The sequence below is a fragment of the Symphodus melops genome (genome assembly GCF_947650265.1).
Source record: "Symphodus melops genome assembly, chromosome: 1".
NCBI lineage: Eukaryota > Metazoa > Chordata > Actinopteri > Labriformes > Labridae > Symphodus > Symphodus melops.
Genome location: NC_136691.1, coordinates 1,119,899 through 1,141,485, shown reverse-complemented (window position 1 = coordinate 1,141,485; position 21,587 = coordinate 1,119,899). Strand labels below are relative to the sequence as shown.

At 46.3% G+C, this 21,587-nt stretch overlaps 1 protein-coding gene across 1 annotated transcript in view; it reads right to left on the bottom strand.

Annotated features, from left to right (window-relative positions):
* LOC306824784 (tripartite motif-containing protein 16-like) overlaps positions 1–21,587 on the bottom strand; it is a 103,020-nt gene that overhangs the window by 52,674 nt on the left and 28,759 nt on the right. The window lies entirely within an intron of this gene.

Here is a 21,587-nt window from a genome sequence, read left to right as displayed (position 1 = left end):
ACAAACACATCTCTGTTATCTCATTATGGGATTTATTCACATTTCAAACGATAGCAGGGGGAACGTTTGTGTTTTTAATCGCTGTTCACTTTAATAATTCAATTACACACACAGACTGCAGTCGGGGAGAGTTTGGCAGTGCTCTGGGACCGCTGCCTGGATCTATTTTTAAAGCTTTACTGCAGTTTTATTAGATATGAGCAGACGAGGAGGAGAGAGGCAGGAAATTACAGAGAGGACAGACGACAAAGGTCAGGACCCGATCTGAAGCGCTGACATTACAAGGAGCTGAATTCAGCCTGGAAGACATATTTATTTCTCATTATTATATATCTGCTTGGATTGATCTATTCCCATCACTTCATTGTTTGTGTCATTATATATAAAATCTATATCTATCTTATAAGGGCGGCAGTAGCTCAGTCTGTAGGGACTTGGGTTGGGAACCGGAGGGTCGCCGGCTCAAGTCCCGGCACGGACCAAGTCCGGAAACTGGTCTGGTAGCTGGAGAGGTGCCAGTCCACTTCCTGAGCACTGCCGAGGTGCCCCTGAGCAAGGCACCGAACCCCAACAACCGCTCTGGAGCGCTCTCTGTGGGCAGCCCCCTCACTCTGAGACCTCTCCATTAATGCAGAGTGAAAACCGAATTTCCCCTCGTGGGATTAATAAAGTATATAAAAAAAATTATATATATATATATAGATATAAATCATCAACTAATTTATGTGCCAACTGAAGTAACGCCTGTTATGAATTGACGCTATATAAATAAAGATTGATTGATTGATTGAAGTACGTTCACAATCACTCATGTCTGAAAACAGTGTCTGTTTTCATGTCCTGCTGCTCCATGCATGCTCTATCATCTGCTTGGTCCCCCTGCCCCCCCCCCCCCGAGAGGGGCTAGAGCACGAATGCTACATGCAGCTTCAGCTGACATGACGACGTAGGAGAAGAGGCGTTTTTGCAGACTTTGAATTTTTGCACACAGATGTGTCTAAACATGCACAAGACACCTGAAAAAGAAGAATATGGGAGCTTTAAGACTTATATTTTAAAACTGAAGTGTCACGCTCACCACAGAGCAGATCAAGCTGGACAGGAAGTCAGACCCCGAAACAACATTCAAACATCTGGTTTAGTTTCAGAATGGTAGAGAACAACGACCTTGTGGGTTTAAACTACAAACATCGTGTTATGTGGCGCCGTCACGAGTGAATCTGCAGGAACTCCTTTGTCTCTCCGGCTGCCCGGCGGTGCTGCTCTGCTCCACGCTGCGCTCTGAGAACACAGCCTGTTGCAAAAGTGCTTATTTGCAAAAGTGTAATTCATTAACTAAAATAAACTTCTTTTTTTTTTAAACTCTTTGCAGGTTTGGGACTTTGTGGTCATTATGTTTTTCTCTTACGGTTGCTCCTCCGTATGTTCACAGAAACAGCACATTCAGCTCATCAGGAGCCTTCTGAGGATGAAGAAATTAAGCTCTCTCTCTCTCTCTCTCTCTCTCTCTCTCTCTCTCTCTCGCTCGGCCCTCCTCCTGGTGGGCACACGAATGCAGCAGGAAGAAGTTTTAGAAGTCGTAGAGTTTTAGAGGTCCGTGGTGGTGTTGGGGGAAACTGGGCTGAAACAGGGCCGGAGGTTACTTCTACATTTACCTCCTGCTTCTCACCCCGAGGAGCGGTAATTAATCTCTCTGACAGCTGCGAAGCGTACGAGACAGATCGTACTGAGCTCCGACGATCCCCGAAGATCAACCGAAGAGACTTATTAAGGCCTGGATTTAAAAACCTTAAAAGAGAAAAAACAAACAGGAGAGCTCCCCAACTGCATGCTTTCCAATCATTTTCATCATGCATCCAAAGAGTTATGTACAAGCATCTTCTGAGCTGCACTTTCAGGCCTTCAGAAATTCAGCAAAGTCATCAGTTCACAGAGGTCGTAGACCTCAGGTAGCTGAGCCGGAACCTACCTGTGAGCTGGCTCCATTGTCTTTATTAGTCTTAGATGCAATCATGATGGAGTACATGATGCAACCCATCAAGTTACCTACCTACCAAAGTAACTGTTGAACTGTTGCTTGAGCTACATTCGTGAGACATTTCTTAAGATTTTCACATTCTGAGGCGCTCACTGCTGAGCTAAGAATATCACATATCCTCACAAAGCTATATGTGCATTACATAGAAGGTTAACCCAGTTAGCAGGAGCATCAGTCATGAGTAGACAGAGGAGACCTTTCAGCCACTCACAGGAACAAACCCAGAGACTGAGCAGCCAGTGACGGGATGACCCAGTTCAACACTGCTCTCATTTAAAATCAGACTCTCTCTCTTTCTCTCTCTCAAAGACAGAAGCTGCCTCACAAGTTTCTTTTATCTCTTTTCATGGAAGCTCCGCTTTCAATAAGAAGAAGTCCCCACAGAGGAGTCAGGGGCCCCCTCGGGGGTCCTTAACAGGGTTCTGCACGGCGTGCAGCATAATGTGGAGTGCGATTGAGTCAGTGTATTCACATTTAATGGTGGATAAACAGCAGAATGAAATCATGTGTTGAGCTATCTCCTATTCTCTCTCAGCCTGAGGAGAACCTTGAACTTCTGTTCCATGAACTTCCCAACAATCCAGATCCGGTCTAACCGGGTCCCTGGAGGGGGTTTCATCACCATAAATACCTAAAAAAGAACAATCTTGACCTCTTGTCCTGATCTTTTTCTTAGATCATATTCAAGCTGGTGTCCTGACTCTACAGACAAAGCTGTCACTTTAAATCCAGACATAAATGTCTTTACTTCTCACGGTGTCACTCAGGCTGGCTACAGAGAAGGAAATTAAATCCCCCACGCCAAGAAGCTCCAGTCTGAAGGGTTTATTGATGAGTGATGTTTCAGACATGCTCGCCCTTCGGCTCCACACCAGATAACTGTAGGCTTTGTTTTAGGACATCTTTCTGTGCTACGTCCTTTTGGCTGGTGGAGTGTAATGTGTTGGTCACGGTTTTTCCTGCGTCCATTGAAACTCCAATCTCTTGTATTGAAGAGAAGCAGATGAGCATGTGCAACTTGTAACACGAGTCAATGGAGGCCCGGAGCGCTCGACTCTAACGCCCAAGACCGGAAACGTCCCAGATCAGAAACTTTCAACACGTAGAACATTTGAATCTCCATTTTACTCAAGAACTTTTTAGTATGTAACATGACCTTTAAGAATCGTCCGTGTATGTAGCGCCCTTTTAAAACAATCCAAACCAGTTCCATAAAAGATAGAGCTCTCTATAAGGACTAACTCTTTTGGGGGGGGGGGGGGGGGAATCCTGCGTGGTTGGAGGGAAATAAAAATGTTAAAAAGACACACGTCAAAAACTCGAACCGACACACACACACAATTCTAAAATAATAAGACGCGAGGTGTTCACATCTTGATGAATACATCAGGATGTGAGCGTGACGCCTGTGTGTTCTGAGATTTTCAGGTTTTCTATAATGAGATCATTTGGAGAGGCGCAGCACAGCTTCAGACCTCCTCATGGTGCTAATTGGATGGTAATTAAAGGGTCAGAGCTCCCATGTTCCCACTCTGGGTGAAATATTATGCAATACCTGCTAGACATGACCATGTATACATTAGCAGTGTGAGCATGCTCCTGTTCAGGTTAGCATTTAGCTCGGAGCAGTGCTGAGCTTAAGAGTCTCTCAGACATGCTAAGTGTATTAAATAAAACATCAGTGCTTTGTGTACTGGCTGAATCTCTTATATCTCTGTGCTGGGTTTGGATGTGATCACACGTGGTCGTGCATGTGGGTATGATGGACTTTGATGTCATGCATGGAGGGAGACGTCTCTGTGACTCATCGGAGCTAACAGTCGAGCCTTCTCGAGTTGTCGTGGGTCCAATCGGTTACCTCGATGAGCTTGCTGTCATCATCTTCCCCGCCATCGTTGTGCTTCAAAAACGCCTCTTAGGAAACCAACAGGAGACGCCGCCGAGATTTACACAGACTGCAGTTTTTTCACGTCTCATTTACTGTCGTTGTATAGACACTGCTGTTCATCAGGTCACACATGTAGAAGAAGTTATTTACAATCAGTAAATATAGTTGTGCTCGATTGGAAGGCTATAATACGCTACCTGTGCTCCGGTCTGAACGCTGCATCCCTGCCTTCGAGCAACACTCGCACTTTAATGTTGTTGAACCAGAGTTTCTGGTTCGGGTGACACTTTGAGCTGTTTTGCATTTTTGTGGTCACGTTGTGAATGCAGACAGTCGTAGTTCTGGTGACGTGTGGAGCTCCGTGTCTGCTTCCTCAAAGAGCTCCCACATGCTGCCACGCTCCCGGCCTGCACCGCTCTTTATCCCGGGTGTGGACGGGTGGCGAGGGCGTTCCCAGGGATGATGTCAGACCTTCAGTTCAGACTTCAAGTTGGAGTGACTGAAGTCTTGTGTTACAGCAAAGATGACCTCTGGCTGTTCGTCCTGTTGGTGATGACATCATGCAGTTTGGCTAGTTTGGCTAGCATCGGCTAGTTTAGCGTTAGCCCGCACACTGCTGTGATGAACTCTGCGTTGAATATTAAACATTTTAAGTCAGCATGCAGAAACATAATGAAGTTCTGACTCTAACCAGCTTGTTTTCTTCTTTACTGACTGAAGTTTCCCTCCTGTGGTTTCGTCAGTGACCAGCAGCTGCACTTCCTCTCTCTCTTTAGGGACAACGCGCGCAGAGACAGCGGCTGGCGCTGCATTTAAAACGCTCCATCTCACTGGTTTTCTTCCCTTACCTTTGCAAACTCAAAGCCACGGCTTACACTTGAGAGCATGAGGATCTTTCTGGAGCATTTTGGCTTTTATCTTATACAGGGGTGGGGTGGGGGTGGGGGGGGGGGCAGCAGACTGAGAGCAGCTCAAACATGTCTTTAAGTGCAGCAGTCAGTAATTTTGTAAAAAGGACGCTGAAAGAGAAAAATCTGATGGAGATGGTCATTAGCTGCACCTGCATATTAAACAGCTTTACTGTCACAGAAGCCATTACTGTTCGGAAATATGACGGCTTAAAAAAAGTCCACGGCAATGTCGCCTCCCTGCGTCTTCTGCATATTTACACTGGGATGTGATTTTTGCAGGAATAATTAGAAAAGGTAATTTACCCGGAGAGAAAGTCTGCGTGCACGGCTCAGTGCGTTTCATGTAAATTTGACATGGCAGATAAACGGGAGAACCTGAGCGACCTAAAACACTGCCGCTTAAAGTCTGCACAGTGAACACTGTGTGTGTGACTATAGAGCCAGCTTTAACATGTTTATGGCATCTGACATTTTGGATTATGAACAGGGGAATAACACAGAAGTGTTTGAGCCTCAGGCCTTTCAATATCTGTGAACTATCATGTTTTCATGTGTGTGTGTGTGTGTGTGTGTGTGTGTGTGTGTGTGTGTGTGTGTGTGTGTGTGTGTGAGCTCACACTCTCTGAGCTGCAGGCGATACATCATTACGTGATTCAATTAGATGACACAAAAGATAATCTACCGCAACATCTGATGAGTCATCCTAAAAAAGGGAAACCGGGCACGTCTTCATTTAAGTCCTCAGCCTGAAGACAAAGCTCTAAGGTCTATCGCTCGATCTTCGGTCCCGACCCTCACATGTGGTCACGTGAGTTTCCTCTGGCCTCAGTCTGAGCGGGTGGGTCAGGAGCACGGGCGCTCGGAGTAGAGGGGCTAACGGTTCACATGGTGGTTCAGGCATCTGGATCGAGGTCTTTCTGGTCTCCTTCCATGGGTAGACTACTTGGTAGTCTACTCTGGGAAGGCCTCGGACTCTCCCCCGGGGGGAGGAGCTGGAAGACATGTCGCACCACATCTGATGAGGGAACCCAGCGACAGTCACATTTGAACCCGAAACAGGCCTGCTGTGAGGAAGAGGTGGCATCAGACAAGACACTGCAGTTCTTCAAATGTCCACTTGAGGCTGACAGAGCAGCCGCACCTTTCTGCTACCGCCAACTGCACGCTGCATGGAAGGCGTGACAGGGAATATTTCAATAGCACATAGCAATTCTGGCTCACTTGCTGCCAGATGTTTTGGATCATCTTGGCGTGCTCCTCTTCCACAGCGTGGGTCATAAATCTTCTTCTGGCAAATAAAATGAGCAGCGAAACAGTAAAACCGGAGCTTCCACAGAAATCCCTTTTTGTTGTGTGTCTGGATAACGCCTCAGCTCCCAGGCTTCCTCCCGGTGTCCCAGGTGTGATCAGGTAGTGATTCGCTGTGTGGAATGAGAGCCAGCGGGGCTGCAGCCCGCCGCACTCTGCTTCCTATAAGATCTGATCTGTTATGTAACGGCACGGCTGAAGCGCAGAGAAAATGACCACATTTGTAAAAGTGACAGGCTGCGAGCGAGCGAGCGAACGCCTCTCGAGCCATGATGGCATTCACGCACAGCAGAATTGCTCCATCAGTGTATCAGGCAGCTCTTTTCAGTATCATGTCACATATCGCTCGCTGTATCCACACTCTAAATTATGCAGCATTGTTCATTTGCAAGTTTAAACAGCTGTTACTGCTGTTGGAGACACAGAGGGAAAATCCAATAAAGCCACATCTGCCGGAGCGGGCGAGGCTCAGGCTTGGAGCCCTCTGGCCTGCTGGAGCAGCAGCGATCGCGGCTGTGTTTCAGCGGGGAACTTTTAATTTCACTTCACATGGTCTCTGAGGGGCATTAGATTCTGCTCTATCCCCCGATTAGCTTACCTTCTCTGGCTGCGGCTGGTACACGCCTGCCATCCGACAGAGGACGACGCTCACTCTCGGTGAAACGAGACGATATCTCATGAATAAATAATTCAGTTGACATGACAACATAATGGCTTTACTCACTGATTCCAGGGTGGGGAGGAGAAGTCTGATCCTTCCTCGTGAGCCCGAGGACTCTTTGGTTGCAGGAGAAGATTGATTTGGTTTGTTTTGTATTTCAAAGATGGTTCCACCACCCATCAAGGAGGAAACAGGAGCTTCTCCCCCTGTGTAACTCAGGCGAAGGCGAGGTTGTAAGGTTTCCTCTTACCCCATTAGTTACTCCTGATTTCAGATTTTAACCAAGACGATCCCAGACTGTAACACCGGCTCTTTGTGTGCCTCCAAATAACCTTTTAAAGAGGCTGAAATCCTTCCCATTAAAAGGCAAGGTCATCAGTGTTTTCCTGTTTCCACTGAGAAAATGATCACCAGCTCCAAACTGCCCTCTGTGTCGAGTTATTACCAAGAGAAACCAGACGGATGTAAACGAACAGGTAACAAGTAGAGGGACCAGAGAGATCAGATGATCCTTAATTCATCTCACGAGTGGAGACATTTACATTTAAGTGTTACAGCAGCAAAGCAGGAGACAAATCACACAGTGCAAAAAAAATTAAATAGATAAAAATATAAGTGTAGAAAAAAAATATGCATCAAAACAAAAATTAAAGAGCTCGTAAAAATATGCATCAAAAATCTAACAACGTTTTCATTTACACACACACACACACACACACACACACACACACACACACACTAGTGGAGAAACGTCTGAGTGGAGCTGTGCAGCAGGGCAGGGCTGTTGGCTGCTCGGTGCATTGCTCAAAGGCGCCTCAGCAGTACCCAGAAAGTGACCTGGCACCCCTCCAGCAACCAGCCCAGGTGGGAAGTCGGGCTGGTTGGAGATGAATCTGCGACCTTCTGCCGCCTCAGCATGTGTCTCTGGGATGGATGGCCGACTTCTAGGTAATTATAAAAATGACGAACACACCTGAACCTCCATCAAGCTGAAGAACCTTGGAGGGCTGCAGCCAGGTGAGCTCGTTACCAACAATGACACACTAATGAGATGGAGGAGCGTCAGCAGATGGGGAAGATTTGGACATGTGAACAGGTAAGTAGGTGTAGTTAGAGTTGTCGACTATGATTAGTGCACAAGTCTGAGGGCATCTGGTGGACAGGTGGAGTTCTGAAAGTCATCTAGAGACCAGAAAAACAACAACAACAACAACAACAACAACAACAAATGAAGCCGCTGAAGTATTAACAGGAGATCAGGTTGAAACGGCAGCAAAAGAAAGCAAACAGCAAAGAACACCTTCTGTCAGACGAGTGATTAACAGATCCTGGATCAGCCTGCAGACAACACAGAAAACACGGGAAAAAAAACATGGCTTCCCTTTGAATCCAAAAGGAAGAGGAGCAAAAACTCAAAAAGGGAGCAAACACGAGGAAAATCACCGGAGCCCAAGACGATCGAATAAAGAGACTAAGAAGGAACGCGTCTGATTTCAGGAACGTTTTCCAACAAATTCAAGATCTGCAGTGAGACATCATTTACTCTTTTATCCAGAGCATCAGAGAGTTAATGAAACACAAGCAAGCATCAACAGGGATTCAAACCCAGGTCGCCTGTTTGGATGCCTCCGAACACGGGGCGAGTGCAATATCCACTGGGCCACTGGTGCCGCTTATTCCCATGTTTTAAACTTCAGTGTAAAGCACACTGAGCTTTAAGGAATGCGCTTCTGAACTGATTTTTTATGTTTTTATTTTTATTCGGGGGTTAATCGACAAAATGTCACCTTCCTTGCAGAGAGAAGCGGCGAGTCGTTCCTTGTTCGGCTCGGTGCTGTGCTGTAAATGCACTCGATGATTGTTCTACTTTTAAAGCTCTTCAGTCGACTTCCTCCTGCAGATAATGTCTCATTAAATTCCTGTCTAACAGCTGGAAGCATAATGACAGCGAGCATGCAGACACCTAAATGCCCCCCCTCCCCCCCCTCCCCCTCCTGAGCAGGACTGGGTCTAACTAGGATAGTGATCTTCTCCTGCTCTGTAATTCTTCAGCCTCTGAGTAATGACAAGCTGGAGATGCTTTGACTGGATTTACTGGCATTAAGGAGAGGAAGGGAGAGAGCATTGTGGATGAGAGGCAGGTGAGTGCACAGGTGAGTTGGCTGATTGGTGGGCATGGCTGGCAGGCACAGTGGAGCAGAGTCCTGAGTGACTGACTGCAGGCAGGTGATCTTTAAAGATCTCATATTCACCTTCCGTGCTGCCAGTGTGTGAAACCTTTAGATGGCGTCACATCAACGTTCAGCTGCTTCAGCTTTAAGGCCCTCCGTCGCAAAGTGCATACTCTCTTCTGATTGGGCTGTTCCTATGGAAACCTTCAGGGGGGGGCAGAACGCTGCAGGGCTGCCAGGGGAGAGTATGTAAGAGGTTTCTCGAAGCTCACGTAGAGGCTTGAAGACGTCTTGGTTTCATCTGGTGGAACTGTGGCGTGATTTGCAGAACTAGCTGCTTAGCGCCCTCTACAGACTCATCCTGGGATTACTCCAACACACGTTAACCTCATGATCTCAAAGTGGGCCCTCGTTTGATCTGTCCGTCCAGCGCTGTGCTGACACTATATATATATATATATGATTTTAAGATGAGGATCAGTAGAATAGGTCAACGTTCAACTCACAGACATTTAACATTTCTCTGAATCAAGAGGAAACAAACTGAAGCAGCTCTCAACAAGAAGTCCGAGGAGTCAGTCTGTACAAAGAGATCTAATCATCATCACTCTTTGAACAGGTGCTTTCTCTTCTGTTAGGAGAAATATAAAAACAAAATGACCTTTGTGTTTGTAGCCCTGAGAGTCGAGTCCTCATTAAGTCCGCCGGACACCGTCACTTTGTGTTCGCTTACATTTAAATTTGTAATTTAACCTTTTTGCAGTTCTAAATAATGAGGGAGATACTGGCGAGAATGAAATGGAGGACTGACTTTTAATGATGTTTCATGAAGGTGACTCTTGTTAAAAAGTAAAAAAACGAGCTTCCATTAATCTTTTTTTTTTTTCTGCGGTGGAATTAAGTGTTGCCCTGAGATATTTACATTCTCATCAACCTTTTTTTTTTAATGCATTTTAATTATGTGTTTCGTTTGTGGTTCACGTCAGGGAGTTGGAGGCGTGCTTCCTGAGGGGTCGGGCTCAGAGCAGGGGGGGGGGGGGGGGGGGGGAGCACACCGACGAGCGTGTTGCTAGGTGACCGAAACAAAACACCGACGACCTCTTCGCTAACACGCCGCACTTTTCTGCTTTTGTTCTGATTGGTTCAGCATGTTATCGACACGCCCACTCGGATGTGATCTGCAAGACGGCTCAGTAAATAATGTCAACAATTTAACACAAGTTCACGTTTGAAAGGCGCGTTACTCGAACCGGCCTCGTCCGGTTTGTTTTGATTTGGAGGCATTGTGGGTGTTTAAGTACAATTCATTTCCTGAGAGGATGCTGCTCACTGATTGGCCAGGAGGGTTCAGCCTGTCTGCAAGGAGCCGTGGATGTAATCATTGAGATGTTTAAAGCTGCTGCTTGTTGACTTGTTTTGGAGCTGGCAGTGAAACTGGTCAAAGCTGGATATTCTTGGATTTGTAAAACTACATTGTTAAAGAAAAAGCTGGATGTCTGCTGCTCCTTAAAATGTCAAGTAACTGCATGCAAATGAAAACCTTTAAGAGAGCCGAGCTACTTAAAGGGCACTGTATTTTAATTTGAAGTGATTTATGGAAAGAAGTCAACGCTCCACGTTTGAATTTTGACTTTAAAAAAAAAAAAGGAAGAAGGGCATGAGTAATGTTTGTTTGTGCTGGTTGAGTTTCGGGGTCAGCTTGTCTCTGATGAAGAGCAGGTGTGAGTCCTGCGCTGACTCGTTCTCTCCCCGTCAGAGGCGCTGAGGGCTTCATGCAGCTGCTCGTACGAGTCGCTAAAACATGAACCCGTCTGGGAGCTGAAAACATGCACGGCCTTTCACGCCTCTCAGAGTTTAGTCAGTTGGAGCTTCACAGGTTGTTTCGAACTCAGGTCCCTTTTATCTTCATGTTGTCGACAGAAGTGAGCTGATTTGTTTTTCACTCGCCGTCACCTCGGCGAGCTAAAAACTGTTGCATGGCTAACGACGTGCAACAGGCTGACATTGGGCCTCAGGCGTATGACTCAGATCTCACAGCGTCCTCTGGCTGTAGTGGACACAGGACTCCGACACGTTTGAACTGCTGGGCTCTTTTATTTTTTTTTTTTTACCGAGGTTTATTCACGGCCTTTGAGTTTGAATGTTAGTTGGCTCACCTGCTAAGTGGCTTTACTCGGGATTCTCTGTCACGGTCGAGGCCAAACATGCTGATTCGCAGCACAAACAAATAAATCTGAGTGAAGCTCAGTGGTCTCTGCTTTCAGGCTGCCGATGCTGCTGTGAGTTTGTGTGCTCTGCATATCATTCCCCACTGTCTCTACCGCCCTGATTTCCCTCTCTGTCCTCTGTCCTGTCTCCACTATAAAGGTCAAAGAGCCCAAGACAGAACTGAAAGCCCCAGGTCAGGACCTACACTCAGAGGTTATTGTCTTGTGAGCGGGCAGCGTGGGTTCTGACCGCTCGCTTCTTTCCTGCATGGCTGACCCGACCGTCCCCAGTTTCAGATCTACCGTCCAATAAAATAAATGTTAAAACACCCCAAATAACGGGAAAAGAAATGAAAGTCACTTAAGCTGAAAAGACAAAAGAAACCTACTGAGACTGAAACCTCATCATGGAGCCGCCGCTGCCCGAGAACCCGACAGAAATGAACAACTGATGTCAGGTGTCAGCTTCCAGTATGAGCCAATCAATCTTCAGCTCCTGCCACGAGCCTGCAGAGAGAAACCCTTTGACTTCCTCAAATCAAACAGAATGGAGGATTCACCAGCGTCATTAGAAATGTTCAGCCTCGAGCCCCGGAGCGCGGAGATGAAGCGCCGCTGAAGAGGGAATTCAATTCATCCCGGCCGTGCGTCATGAAACACATCAGAACATTTGTCCTCTTCACGTTTGTGAACGCTTCCTCTGCTCACAATAACACATACTGTATCCTGTCTGTACTCCCTGCTGTACACTCTGGGGCTTCATTTATAGCTAATTGAGTAATTTCCTCTCCAGGATTCATAAGTTCATTACATGCTCAATTAAACTTTCAAATAAGACAACAGACGAGGCTCCATCACGCTGATTATTAAAGTCTGAGACGTCATAATTAACCGAGACTCTGCAGATTCTTTTCACTGTTCATCAAACGTCTCATAATTAACACATTTAAGTCTGTTAATTTATATGATTTTAATCCAAATGAAGAATCGGTCTGCTTCTACTCCTCACTGCTAAATTCCAACCTGCCCGGTATCGTACATCTGCGAACAAATAACAGGACATTTCACTTTACTGCGCTGGTGACGTCATGACGTTGAGAGGTCAAGCGTGGATTGGCGTATCACATGCACGCAAACTGGCAATTTGAAAGTGTAACGTTGTGTTGTTTGTACGCAGACTGTGAGACCGGGGCTGCTGCAGCACGGCCCATCAGTTTACCCCAGAAAGGTTCGAACAGGACAGGAACTCAGAGAGTCTGAATCCCAGAAACTTTCAGAATAAAACACCCAGTTAGGACGTATGTGGGTTGGGAACAACGAGCCGATGTGTGCTTGTTGTTGTTTGGTTCTTTGGTTAGGGAGGCGACTAATGATGTAAATGATCAGTGGGGCATAACTGCGATGACGGTGTCTTCACTTCGCTTCCCCTTTCATTACAGACATGTACTGTGTGTTGAAAGCAGGAGTCCATTTGAGTGCATGTATGACCTCATTACACACTTATCGTACTTTGCAAACGACTCGACCAGATTCTGTCTTAATGAAAGCAGGTCTGATGGGTCGTGTGATGCGTTCATGTGCTCGTAGATAAAGTGGTTAAAACAGGGAGAAGAACTGTGCATCATGGTGAAGGTTGTGTACGCTGGTAGAAAATAGAAACAAGCACAAAGCGGATCCTGGAAAAATGTTTTCAGGGACTCCCCCGTTAAACTGTGAAGCAGAGGCGTTCATCCTGACTGTGTGACACATCCGTCTTTGTGATAACATGAAGCTTCATGACAGCCAAAACAATGGCCACATCCATTAGATACATGACATCTGCTGACAATTAACACCTCTGCTTCCTCTTCATCAATAGTTAAATTGAATTAAAAAGGATTTTTTGGTTATTTTTTTATAAGCCTGTTCTCTCTGCCAATGTTTCATCTGACAAATGTTTTCCTGTGGAGGTCGACTGAAGCTTGATTTGATTACGTTTAAAGACGCCCCCTCCTCTCGAGAGTGGATGCTCACACAGCTCTGCATGTGGTGGACACTGTAGCTTCAGTGTTTAGCCAGCTTTGCATGTGGTGGACACTGTAGCTTCAGCGTTTAGCCAGCTTTGCATGTGGTGGACACTGTAGCTTCAGTGTTTAACCAGCTCTGCATGTGGTGGAAACTGTAGCTTCAGTGTATAGCCAGCTCTGCATGTGGTGGACACTGTAGCTTCAGTGTATAGCCAGCTCTGCATGTGGTGGACACTGTAGCTTCAGTGTTTAGCCAGCTCTGCATGTGGTGGACACTGTAGCTTCAGTGTTTAGCCAGCTCTGCATGTGGTGGACACAGTACCTTCAGTGTTTAGCCAGCTCTGCATGTGGTGGACACTGTAGCTTCAGTGTTTAGCCAGCTCTGCATGTGGTGGACACTGTAGCTTCAGCGTTTAGCCAACTCTGCATGTGGTGGACACTGTAGCTTCAGTGTTTAGCCAGCTCTGCATGTGGTGGACACTGTAGCTTCAGTGTTTAGCCAGCTCTGCATGTGGTGGACACTGTAGCTTCAGTGTTTAGCCAGCTCTGCATGTGGTGGACACTGTAGCTTCAGTGTTTAGCCAGCTCTGCATGGGTCTGTAAAGCTTTCTGCGTTCTAACCTCTCTCCATGTTTCAAAAGCATCTCCAACATTGATCCTAGTTTGAGCAGCTTTCTTTCCCAAAGTCTCCAACCATCTTTCTTGATTGGCTTGATTGGTCAGTCGGATATCCAGTGTTTAAGTTAAATCAATATCGAATCAGACACAGATTTCAGATCAGATCAGTTCCATCTCTTTAATGAGTAATACTTGATTCTTAAAATGTTGAAACCCTGGGTACCTCCAGATAAACCCTGCAGTAATAAGGACATTATGTCCTCTTAAATTATGGTATAAAGTAGGTGGTGGTTTAAAGACTCGGGGGCAGCAGGGACAGAGTGACCCGTGTCATCCTCAGCACACACACTGAGTCCTGCAGTCACAGCCGGTAAACAAACCTTCAGTGTTGATTCTGTCTGCAGAGTTCAGTTTGCTCTGACTGTTGATCTGTCAGGTTAATACAGGCTGAGGCTCCTCTGAGTGTGCAGGTCTGGACCTGAGGGAAATGTGCTGCCAACTTCATCAAGTTAAATGATCTGTCTACACACAGTGTGTATGAAGGGTAGGTTGTGTGTGTTAATGAGAGAGTGATCAGTTTAAATGACGTCCTAAATGAAATGAGGATAGCAGCTCCTCCAGCTTGAAGGATCAGGTGCAGCTTTATGTCGTAAAGCTTAAAAAGTGAGCCTGTCCATCTTCACATCGAGTGCACAATGTGATCCTATTCATGTGCAGGCGTTTGTAATGGAAAGCTGAACTCACACTGCTGTTTCATTACCCCGAGGCATCGAGCTGCCGGCTCGTCAAACCTGGTTTTCGACTTGTAAAAAGACTTTTTAACACGTCACAGGAGACTCAGATGGCTTAGTGATTCTCCTCTCACAAGGTCATGGAGTGTGAGAAAAGTAGGAAAAGGATTTGTCAGATAACTTCCCTCTTCAGCGCTCCGTCTGAATGTTGAGGAAGTCGTCAGAGTTCAACAGCGGATGATAACAGAATACACTTAAAAAGGCGCTTACGACACGTGTCGAGACATGATGTATGACGACACACGATGCAACATCTCTACAATCCTTACATCCGTCTGGCACATTGTGAATGATTCAATAGACCTCTATATTTCAAGTATGGATTTCAACCAAAAAATAATATAAACGCTTCAAGCTAGCACTGCCAGCGCAAATGCTAGGTGTACACGGGGCGTAAGGGTACGTAAGCAAGATCAGGGTTTATCGTACCAGACTGTACTGGACCAGACCGCCTGCTGGAAACGTGGCCTCAAAGTCGAGGTTGTGATCCTCTATTTGTCTTGTTGTCAGAGGAGACGTGTGCAGGGGGGTGTCTGCAGGATTATTTATAGCGGTGAAAGGTTAAACAGAGCGGCTCGACAGACTAAATTAACTGGATTATCTGTCATTCTCGTCTGGCTTTCTGTGAAAGAAAAGCCCTCATTGTGGTTTCAGCTGAGGACACGCTTAGCGTCAAACACAAGAGCCATAAATGCTTCTTTTCACATGAAGAGTAGAAGCAACAGGGTTATAAAAGGGTCCAGGTTTAATAGTGGGGCTAAAATCTGCTTCTAGCTAACAGTCAGATTTAAACAGTGAATGATTCAAACTATACGACGAGATTCATTTCTGATCTGTCAGAATCCTTTGAGACCACAGAGTTGACTGATGGCTCCTCAAATGTCAAACTTTTGTTGACATCACATCCTCCTAAAACCACCACCTCCAGGGTCTAGACTCCATCAGGGGGTATCACCACCACTTTCAGGGTCTAGACTCCATCAGGGGATATCACCATCACCTCCAGGGTCTAGACTCCAGCAGGGGGTATCACCATCACCTCCAGGGTCTAGACTCCAGCAGGGGGTATCACCACCACTTTCAGGGTCTAGACTCCATCAGGGGATATCACCATCACCTCCAGGGTCTAGACTCCATCAGGGGGTATCACCACCACCTCCAGGGTCTAGACTCCAACAGGGGGTATCACCACCACCTCCAGGGTCTAGACTCCATCAGGAGGGTATCCCCATCACCTCCAGGGTCTAGACTCCATCAGGGGGTATCACCACCACCTCCAGGGTCTAGACTCTATCAGGGGGTATCACCACTACCTCCAGGGTCTAGACTCCATCAGGGGGTATCACCACCACCTCCAGGGTCTAGACTCCAGCAGGTCAAACTATCACTACTACAGGTCGTACTAGCACTACTACAGGTCAAACCATCACTACTACAGGTCATACTATCACTACTACAGGTCATACCATCACTACTACAGGTCATACTATCACTACTACAGGTCATACCATCACTACTACAGGTCATACTCTCACTACTACAGGTCACACTATCACTACTACAGGTCATACCATCACTACTACAGGTCATACCATCACTACTACAGGTCACACTATCACTACTACAGGTCATACCATCACTACTACAGGTCATACCATCACTACTACAGGTCATACTACAGGTCATACTATCACTACTACAGGTCATACTATCACTACTACAGGTCATACCATCACTACTACAGGTCATACCATCACTACTACAGGTCACACTATCACTACTACAGGTCATACCATCACTACTACAGGTCATACCATCACTACTACAGGTCATACTATCACTACTACAGGTCATACCATCACTACTACAGGTCATACCATCACTACTACAGGTCATACCATCACTACTACAGGTCATACCATCACTACTACAGGTCATACTATCACTACTACAGGTCAAACCATCACTACTACAGGTCATACCATCACTACTACAGGTCATACCATCACTACTACAGGTCATACCATCACTACTACAGGTCACACTATCACTACTACAGGTCATACCATCACTACTACAGGTCATACCATCACTACTACAGGTCATACTAACACTACTACAGGTCATACTATCACTACTACAGGTCATACTATCACTACTACAGGTCATACCATCACTACTACAGGTCATACTATCACTACTACAGGTCATACTATCACTACTACAGGTCATACCATCACTACTACAGGTCATACTATCACTACTACAGGTCAAACCATCACTACTACAGGTCATACTATCACTACTACAGGTCACACTATCACTACTACAGGTCATACCATCACTACTACAGGTCATACCATCACTACTACAGGTCATACTACAGGTCATACTATCACTACTACAGGTCATACCATCACTACTACAGGTCATACTATCACTACTACAGGTCATACTATCACTACTACAGGTCATACTATCACTACTACAGGTCATACCATCACTACTACAGGTCATACCATCACTACTACAGGTCATACTAACACTACTACAGGTCATACTATCACTACTACAGATCATACCATCACTACTACAGGTCATACCATCACTACTACAGGTCATACTATCACTACTACAGGTCATACTATCACTACTACAGGTCATACTATCACTACTACAGGTCATACCATCACTACTACAGGTCATACCATCACTACTACAGGTCATACTAACACTACTACAGGTCATACTATCACTACTACAGGTCATACTAACACTACTACAGGTCATACCATCACTACTACAGGTCATACTATCACTACTACAGGTCATACCATCACTACTACAGGTCACACTATCACTACTACAGGTCATACCATCACTACTACAGGTCATACTATCACTACTACAGGTCATACTAACACTACTACAGGTCATACTAACACTACTACAGGTCATACTATCACTACTACAGGTCATACTAACACTACTACAGGTCATACTAACACTACTACAGGTCATACTATCACTACTACAGGTCATACTAACACTACTACAGGTCATACTATCACTACTACAGGTCATACTATCACTACTACAGGTCATACTAACACTACTACAGGTCATACTATCACTACTACAGGTCATACTATCACTACTACAGGTCATACTATCACTACTACAGGTATTACTGTCACTAGTACTACTACTACTACACTACTACTATCACTACTGATGTAACTGTGAGTGCCCCTGCTGCTGCAGATGCTGCACACAGTAAGACAAACAGGACAGAGTTGGACCAACAACCAGCCACCGGATTAGAGATTAAAAGCAATATCTAATCTTCCTTTGCTCCGCTCTGCACATTCATCCAAACTGGTTTTTTTCTGAGCTTCAACTGACCTACAATAAGCTTATGCCTTCAACTTTCCCCCACTTGTTCACATCAATGAGGTCGTCTTCTCTTCAGAAGCCACACCTTTGGAGACGAACAGAGTGAAGAGCCGCGGCCTCTCTGCGTCTCTGGGAAACAACGGGGGAGGGGGGTCAGTCAGTGGTCCGTCCTCCTGTGAGCAGAGCAAATCCACAGTCTTATTTCTGCTGCAAATCCTCAAAGAGACACGGCACACTGACCTCATCAGCCTCCCTCCACATTTCATCCTCCTGCGGGAGTGAGGCTGTGTGCAGAGGTGTTACAGGGACATGAAGTTTGACACACATTTGAATGCTCTGATTCATCCTGTTACAGAGAGAGAACATTTAGTCACAAATTAATTTACATGAGTTCAAGATTAAATCAATGAGCATTAACAGGCTGGCTTAAAGAGAGCTGAAATGAACTGTTTCAGGCAGAGTCTGGGGCGTGTTGACTACCTGTGCTCTTGCTTGTGTATGAACTCTACCATGCCAAAGCACACCTTCGAAGCGTGCCAGGGCTGAGGAAGTGTACCAAGCCTAAGCATCCAACACTGTACAGGGTGAATCATGTACAGATGGCCTGGTGTGAGTGCATGCTTAGTCATATTCTGCAGATCTGCTTTTTAAGATTCTGGTTGAAATTGTCTTTAGGTCCTTGATCCAAAAATAAGAACTCCTGTGCTCTGAAAAAAGGAGCAAAGAAAATCCATCATCTGTAAATAAGACATGACATGAAGTGATATCCACTTCTGGACCAATGTCACTTGTGCTTGTGAGTGAGGGGCGTGGCTTTAGAGGGAGCACAGAGGGGAGGGGCGTGGCTTTAGAGGGAGCACAGAGGGGAGGGGCGTGGCTTTAGAGGGAGCACAGAGGGGGGAGGGGGCGTGGCTTTAGAGGGAGCACAGAGGGGAGGGGCGTGGCTTTAGAGGGAGCACAGAGGGGAGGGGGCGTGGCTTTAGAGGGAGCACAGAGGGGAGGGGGCGTGGCTTTAGAGGGAGCACAGAGGGGAGGAGGTGCAGATGGAGCACTGAGGGAATGCTACTTTAACAAGTTATTTTCCTTCAGAAACTAAACAAGAGGGACTGAAATAAATATGAAATAATTTGATTTCAACTTTGTGAAATGCAAACTATAAAGTGAAAGTAAATGTTGAGATTAATCTACAAACTTCCTCTCTCTATTGACTTAAAATACGACTAATACGAGGCGACCCAGATTTCTCCATTAAAGGTTCTTTAGGTCGTGAAGCAAACATCTTTTGTCTGCTGATTCCTCGGGGAGTTAAAGCCTGAGATGCCGTAAGCTTCTGGACTTATGGGATTTAAAACAAAAGCATGAAAGTACATTCGACGGGGGATTTACGTATTCATTTATTCCCCTCAGATTGAGACTGCAATATCACGGTTTGTGTCAGGACTGCGTCTGCATCCGAACACAGCGGGATCCTTAACATCCCTTTTTAATTTGATTTTAAAACAATGAAGATAAAAAGGGATAAAATCAGCTGTACAGGTCTTAAAAGACAAACTTAAAATCTGTACTTGATGAAAAATAAGTTTGACTATCATACGTGATGCCTGGATCACCTGTAATCTGAACGCACGTGTTTCAGACCAGTAACCAGCATCAGGCTGCTGCTGAGCTGAGGATGGGACTTTACTGGATAAGTAGAGAGCGTGCGCGTTACAGGAGCTGTCCACGCCATCCAGTCGTGGGACTTTTATTGGTTTCACTGGAGCGCTGGGTCGAGTCCCCTCCACGCTGCTTTCCAGGCCTGCTAAGAATACTAAACTGTGGGGGAAACCCCAGTGCTCAGAGGCAGCGGGGGGGGGGGGGGGGGCGTGTGCTGTTTGAACTGGTAGCTGTGGTTGACAGATGCCCCCAGAAAGCCACTAACAGGATGACGCCAGCACTGCGAGGGCCACGGGGCAAAGCAGGATTATGTCTGAGCAGTAGATAAACAGATTATTCCCGAAACGGTGCCTACTTTTTTAACCTCGTCACTCGTGCCACACTTAACAGCTCTTAATGTCCCACAATCCCCCCTCCCCCCCCCTTGGGAAGGACGGGAACGCCTTCCCCGCATCAGAAGCACATCCTGGACACTTGATCGGGAGCGTCTCTGCAGTAGATCAGGGCCCTGAATGATCCGAGGTGTGCATGCAAAGTTAACCTGCTGCACCCATGAGCTCCACCTGACCTAGACGACGCCCCCTCCCACCTCCCCTCGCCCTGCCTGCCTGCCTGTTGGCCTGCCTGTTGGCCTGCCTGTTGGCCTGCCTGCTGGATTTATTGATATTTTGGGAACTCATCCACCACAATGCTTTGGGAATTTGGGCTCATGCTGCTGGTCGTCCTCGCTCCGCAGGCTGCTGGAATTAAAGGTAAGCCTGGTTTTTGTTCTCAAAGCTACAATCCTCTGAGCCCACTGCAACGTCTAAAAAGATGCCTTTTCACTTCTATTCTTTGCAAAGAGAATAAACTTCTTTCCTCCCACCAATAGATTACAGCAGGCAGAGATGCAGGGATTTGAAAAGTGTCTCAAAGTCCTAAAGTTGGTCTGAATGCAAAGCAAAGCCTATTATGATTGAATAAGCACCTGGCTGTCAGAGGTGTCGGAGCCTGTCAGAGTCTCTCCTGAGGAGACGGGTGCAGGAGGGCTGCACGGTGAAGACGTCGAGTAAATCCTTCATCTGGAAGTGAAATGTAAAGTCAAACGTGTGCCAGCATGTCCACGCTGCCACAGCAACACGGAGGAAAGGCATAATGGCAGAGTTTAGTAGCTTTAATGCCACTTTAGTGACATTTTGTCAGTTTGAATTACAGAGCGCTGCCGGCTTATTTCAGGGCAAACGGCTTTAAAGGAGACAAAAGAGGAGGGCTTTCAATCTCCCCGCTGAATGTTGCATTAAAACACTTCAGAACAATCCCCACATTGATCCCCACAGCGTCAACACTTTCACCGCCCACCATCCAGCACTCTGCCGTACGGCCAAGCTCGTCCAGTCAAGGACGCCGAGTGCTTTTATTTATAGTCTGCGTGCGGATGGAGAGAGGAACCCCCCCAACCAACGCTGGCAGGAAGACATACATCACTAAAGACGACTCCTTTCAAATCGGCTCACGGCCGCAAATACCAGAGTCCCATGGAGGGAGACGTAAACAGCTTTATATAGGAAAGATACGTGAAAATAACCCGATGCTGTTAATCTGGATCCAGAGATTTTCCTGCAACCGTTTAGTCCTTCCTGAAAGTGCAGAGAGGTAACCAACGGTTGCTACGGCGATAACAGCTGCTGATAAAAAAAAGAAGATAGACTCTATCAATCCCACGAGGACACAGACACACACACACACACACACACACACACACACACACACACACACACACACATACATCCTGCACTCATGGAGAGATGTCGGCACACTGAGAGGGAGCACCGGAGTAGCTGGGTGGTTTCGGTGTCTTGCTCAAAGGTATCAGCAGTACTCAGGAAGTGAACTAGCACCTCTTCAGACCAGTTTTTAAGACTCTTTTTGAGACCACACTGGAACCTGGACCGGTGAC